Genomic DNA, 6,498 nt, shown 5'->3' with positions numbered 1-6,498 from the left:
ATTTGTTCTAATGGTGTTTGTAAATAGGATCACAAGTCCGCATCTTGTACAGCCATTAACCACTAAGAAGAATATATGCAGTGTATTATTTGTTGAAAAATAAAAGAAAAATAAAAAATAAAAAAAAATTAAAAAAAAGCCCTGGAGGAGACAAAGCCAAATATAGAGTTATATATGCATGGGCCAAATAATAACATAAACAAGGTAATTATGAATACAGTCAACAAAAATCTTCAGCAAGAGTTGACAGTAATGACTTTTTCTAAAGAGGATAATTGTAAGTTCTAGCGTATTTTTCAGTCTGGCATGCTACTCATCTATTATTTAATATCTTGAACAGCTCTTGAGACATTAGCAGAAGGATAGGAATGTATACACAACATTTAGTTTTTATAACTGCACAAGTAACTCCCATACTGCTGTTAGGATGTCCAATGCCATCTGATTTGAGGATGGCCTGTTTATTAACTGTACTTTTTATTTAGGAGAGAGAAATCAGGTATAGTTGCACTTAAGACCCACTGATTATAGTTGATTAAGGCCTTAATATGTGACATATACTCTTTGTTTTCTACACAAAATCTGGTGGAATGCAGAAAAAGTAATCTAACATATTTGTTATACATTTTTCCCTGTATCATTAATTGGGTTTTGGCATCCTCTAGGCAAGAACAAATTTTTTGAGAAAGTAGAGTATGTATAATCCAAGTATAACCATTAAAGCTGACAGGCAACTTTAGAAACTTTCTTGAAGGAATACCAGTTGTTACCCACTAGCTCTTAGACATTTATTGATGGGGTCTGACATTTTGTCATAAGCTCCTTTAGCTTTAGTTATAATTATCTTTACATTTTGATGACTTATAAAAAACAGATTAATACCTTTTTCTACTGGTGATAACTTTAAGTACTGTATGTACAGTATGACATATTTTCCTGATTATTTGTGAGAAAATAATGACATCTCTTTTAATTTTTACTTGTGTGTTTTTGAACTCAAAACTCACTGTATTTGTTTTTAAACTTAAGATTTAGAAATTCACAGGATATTTGCAGTAAGAGAATAGAGAAATATTTTTTGTCTTTCAATTTGAAAACACTTGCAAATCCTGACTAAAATCATGACATTTTAATATCTACTCATGTTTATCTTAAATAGAGATTGGAAGGTATACACAATGATTGAACACACACACATAAATACATACATATATGTATATTTAAATATATATAAGGTAGTCTATTATCTAAAAAAAGACTACATTATACTATATATACATTGTATAATATAGTCTACTATTTTTTACAAATCAAAACACACATAACTAATATTTTATTTAATAATTAGGCAATATTACTGTTGAGATATGCTGTCTGAAAAGTCACCCTTACACTTACTATCAGCGTGAAATATGAGAGGAATTACATCAAAAATCAACTAGATGGACTCATAGATTGTTATCATGATGTACAAAGCATTCAGTCAGTTTAAACCAATGAGTCATTCAGTTCTATGGATATGACTTCTGGGTGTCAGCAAGAGGCCCTGCTAAGTGTTTTTATTTTCTTTTAGGGACTGTGAAACTTGAATTCTGAGTTCCATGTTTCAAAGATAACTCCTGGGGCCAGGGAGATGCCTCAGTAGAATAAGCTCTTCCCTGGCAAGTGCAAGGGCCTGAGTTCAAATCCTACTTCCACAAAAAGAAACTGTCTCCATGTATATGCCCAAAGCTATTGAACACTATGCAGCCAGCCAGTTTTTACACTTGTCTTTACCCTGAGAGGATTTTGTCGGCCCTTGCAGACCTGTTTTGACCAAAGAAATACTCTTTTAAGTTTTTGTACATGAAAGACAAGCCCCTCTAGCTTTAGTTATAATTATCTTTATATTTTGATGACATAAAAACCAGATTAATATCTCATTTTACTGGAAATAATTTTAAGTAATGTCAGTATAGTATGACAGGTATTCCTGGTTACACCTTCTGAGAGAACAATGACGTGTTTTACATTTGCAAACCTTGTAAAACCAGTCTCAGCATCATTTTGATTATTTTGCAACCTGAATGTACATTACACTATTTAAAAGGGATGAAAATCTCTCCAAGATTACAGAGCTTGTCTTTTAGGAATAACTAAAAAGAATGAGTGAGGAGAAACTTATCCCACTTGCAGCTCAAGAAGATGTCTTCTAAAGATTGCTTTTACTGAGGTGTGATGACTGGAAGGAAGGTCAGGGTTGGGGAAAGACAAAGAAACCTGGGCCAATGTCCAGTAATAGCCTGGTTATTTTCCTCTAGTCGTGATTTGTCAGGGTTTCATGGATATGACAGTGGGAGATAATAGTCTGGCCAGAGGGAGGAAACAGCCCAGTTTGCTTCTGTCTTACAAGACCACCTGGGAAGCTTAGTTTAAGCTCTGCAGTCTGGACATGGCTTCAGGGAGCCTCTTAAGGAAGTCCCTCTTAAGGTAGCCTGGATTTTGACAGTGGTAACAGGTGAACCTAGTCTTCAATCTTTTCTTGGAGCCCAGAGAATCAGACTTGGGCTCTGTTTATTTTGAGGCTGCAAAAAAGGCAGTCATTTTTTTTTAAAATCTCTTTGTTTTTCTCTCCCTGGCTTTCTCCCAGTCTGAATTACAGAATACTAAGGTGACAGTTTTTTCATCTTTCTCCTGATAAGCAGCAGAAATTTTAAAATGACTAGAAAGCTTGGTTTCAGTATTTCATTTTTTTAATTTGGGGAGATATTTTATTAGGATTTTAGAAAATTTCAGATAATGGAAATGAATAATTTAGAAACAATTTCAAATTGAGATTAAATTCAAAATATTTTCTTTACCAACTCAAGACTGAAATACTAGATTTGTCCTTACAAGAGCTAATTTCATGGAGAAGTGAAATACTTCCATAACAAAGAACAACTAAAAAATTTCATAATGGCAAAGCCAAGCCTACACAGACTACTAAATGATGTTCTAGAGAGGGAGCAAATTGATCACAGCCCCATGAATGAGAATGGAAAGAACCAGTCAAATAGGGCCAACAATTAAACAGAGGAGAATAAGAGGTACACAATGGTAGGCTTTCAGTTATTCTTTTGTGTTCAGCAGCAAAATATTTCCATCAGCACACTCTACAAATGGACTTCTCTTCCACCCTATGGGTCACGATTCCACCTGAGTCTACAGGGTGGATTTCAAGGAAATAGCTGTTGCTCAGTTCCACAAGTGACGCCTAGCCACCAGTAACTGTCATGGTCATTATGCCTGTCCACAGCACACTGGAACTTTGTGTGATATCCTATCCTCAAAGTGTTAGAAGTGCTGGTCATTTACTTGCCATTCCAGTATTTATCTTATGTTTTACTCTTAGTACTTCTTTGCTATCATGAAAAATTTTTCTTAGTTCAATTGTTTTGAAACATTTAATTTTTAATTAATTAGTATTTAATTTTCTGAATATTGCTTAACCTCAATTTTTGTTCTAAGATTTATACTATATCTTTGACTTATAATTTATTTAAAAGACATTGCATGATATCTTCTCCTAGTATTAAAAACTTTAAAAAGTATATTTCTATTTTCTGTTGAAAAAAGAGCTTATTTCACAATCTGAAAGGTAAATTACAGTGAATATATACATATCCAAAAGTCCTGGACAAGGCTGGAACAGAGGGGACAAATTCTTATAATACTTTATAACTGAACATCATTTAAGAATCCCTTTGACCTAGTACAGTTTCCTAGGGTAACTTGGAGATAGAGAAATTGCATTCTTAGAAATATGTATTTTTACATAGGTAGTATTTACAAAATGAATATTTATACTCTATGACAAAGAATGGGGTATTAGAAATTCTTATGTCATTGCATATTTACAGTGAATCTTCTGCCTGACTCTTAATCTTTGTCTTCTATAGTTCCTTAATGTGCAATTTCACAGTACCTTAGGAGCCCTCTTTATCTTAGAATCAGCCTGTCCCAGACTCTCAGCTCCCTGAAAAACCTTCACACTTTGTGCAAAAAATATTTGAGAACAAATAGGTGCACATGTTCAAAATGTATTTGTCTAACAGAGCTAATTAGCTTTATTAATAAAGCTAAAATCTAGAAAATAAAAGCTATTCCCCAACTCAAAACCACATCTGATGGAAAAGCTGTTAAGCCCACTATGCAAAGATGCAGGTGTAACACATCTCATGTTGTGCTTTATCTGCTGTTTGAATCAGCCATCAAAACACTAGAACATCAGTGTTGAAAACATTAATTCCATATGTGACAATAGTGCCATATGATTCCTTTTTAATAAATCCCTCCAAGTTCACTTGGTTGTATGCAGACTCCTGATTTAGCCTGACTTTCTAGTCAAATGCCAGACTATACAAAATACTGAAAAATTTCTTCTAACTATGCTGTATCACAACTGCTGTACCTTAAGAGAAGGGAGTCACATTATACTATGCATTAGACATTCACCAATGTAAATGTCTAATGTCTTCTACTTGGATAAGCTCAAACATTGGACACTGGAAAATTTTAGTCAAAGGAGAAATACATGTCAAGTGCTAACATCTTAGATTATATATGCAGAACTAGGGAACAAAATTAAAGATTAAAAGCTATATGTAGTGGTGTACCCCTAGAATCTCAGCATGTAGGAGGCTGAGGCAAGAGCATTGCCAGGAGTTTTAGGCCTACCTGAGCTACATAGTGATTTGAAGGCCAGCCTAGACTTCACAGCAAGATCCTGTCTCAAAACAAAACAAAATGTTACAGAATTAACTGCAAGTGCTTGCTGTTAAGCACAACAGAAAGGTGTCTTCCCAAAAAGACACAAGAGGCTGACTCTATAATGTCCTTTGCTACTTTTTAAATTAATTTTATTGAGAAACAAATAGCAATGAGACAGTTTCAAAACTGATTAGTGGGACAGTTTCAATATTTTATACATTGCATATTGTTGTCTTCTTAGTGGTTATCCATAGTACAAGATGCAGACATGATACCCTGGCCACAAACACTGTTAGAATAAATCTTTCTTCTCATTGAATTAAGCAAAAGTAGCTGTATATCTATCCTAACTGTTCTGCATATACCAGATACAAAATGGTCCTTCCTTTGTATCCCTTTACTTTGTTTAGTTTTCTCAGAGATGGGTATTCCATGGCCATTTAAATATTGTAGGTGCATGAATTCAGCAAAATAATCCAATATAGTCCAGTAGTCCGTATTAGTAGTGGGTTATCCATAGGACTGGCAATGTCAGAAGTTGTTGACTTGAGCCTTTTACAGCTCAGCATATTAATATGGCTTTACTTTTTATACCTCGTTTTTATACTTTCCCTCTGGATGGTTAAGACCAAGATAAAGCAAGACCTATATAACAAGAAATGTAACTTCTGTATCTGCCGAAGTCAGTCAAATCCCCTCAGGATTTACCCTGAAACCCTGTACCTCAGTTTGTAGATCCTTTGTCAGTGTCAGCCTTTGCTGCTATTTAAAGCAACAAGTATAGAACTTCCTCTGACTAAAATATGAGTATTGGTTAACATGTTTCCTCTTTCTATATCTACAAATCCCATCCCTGATTTTTTCCATTGCCTTTTTAAGCTTAAAAGAAATTAAAAAATGGTCATAGATTATCCACTCTTATTTTTTATGACAAGAGACATATTCTAATAGTCATAAGACAATGTGTTTAAGAGCTACACCTGAACTGATTTTCTCATAGCTGTAAATAGTTTCCAACTCTATTCAATTTGTCAGATGTGTTCATGTGCAACCCAAGTCATTAGCTGTTACCTGAGTTGACCGCTGAGTTTACCATGCCTTAAGCAGGCACTGTACTGTGTGCAGCATACACTTGTATTTGAGAGAAATAACATTAGGAGAAAAGGCCAGTCTTGCAAACATCAGCTCCTTATATAGGTGACAATAGTGCTGTGTGGTTCTGCTTTAATTGCCACCAAAAATTGACAAAACAACTAATGTCAGAGCTCCGTGGTGAATGATATCTTCCTGATAAGGCTTTAGTTCATAGATTTTAAATTACTGTTTCCCAATTTACTGTGGAGTGAAGGTGAGAATCATCCAACTTATGACAAAGCAGAACAGGAAAACAGGATACACAGCAAAGGCTTTGTGGTTTGGAGGCTGGCTATCAGAAAGAAAAGCTGTAGAGGAAGCGATAGACCAGGCAAATATCACAACCACCATAAAAAGCTGAACCATGAAGTTTACTGGTACTGGTTCTGATTCTTCCTGACTAATGAGCAATCCTGGATGCCAACTTTAGGGAGGTCAGCATTTGTTTGATCTTTAGGTCTGGCTCACACCAGGAGCATCTCTCCAGTAAGGTGTCTGGTCTTTGTCATCCCCTTCGAGGGCCTGTCCCGGTCTAACTACCTACAATATTTCTATCTAACTCAGGCTGCCTGCAACATTCCCCCCTCTGAAGAAGTAACCCAAACTGCCGTGAGGGGACCATGGGCGATGACC

Source organism: Octodon degus, unplaced genomic scaffold (assembly GCF_000260255.1).
Source record: "Octodon degus isolate 3935 unplaced genomic scaffold, OctDeg1.0 scaffold00278, whole genome shotgun sequence".
Lineage (NCBI taxonomy): Eukaryota > Metazoa > Chordata > Mammalia > Rodentia > Octodontidae > Octodon > Octodon degus.
Note: the sequence above shows the minus strand (reverse complement) of the source record.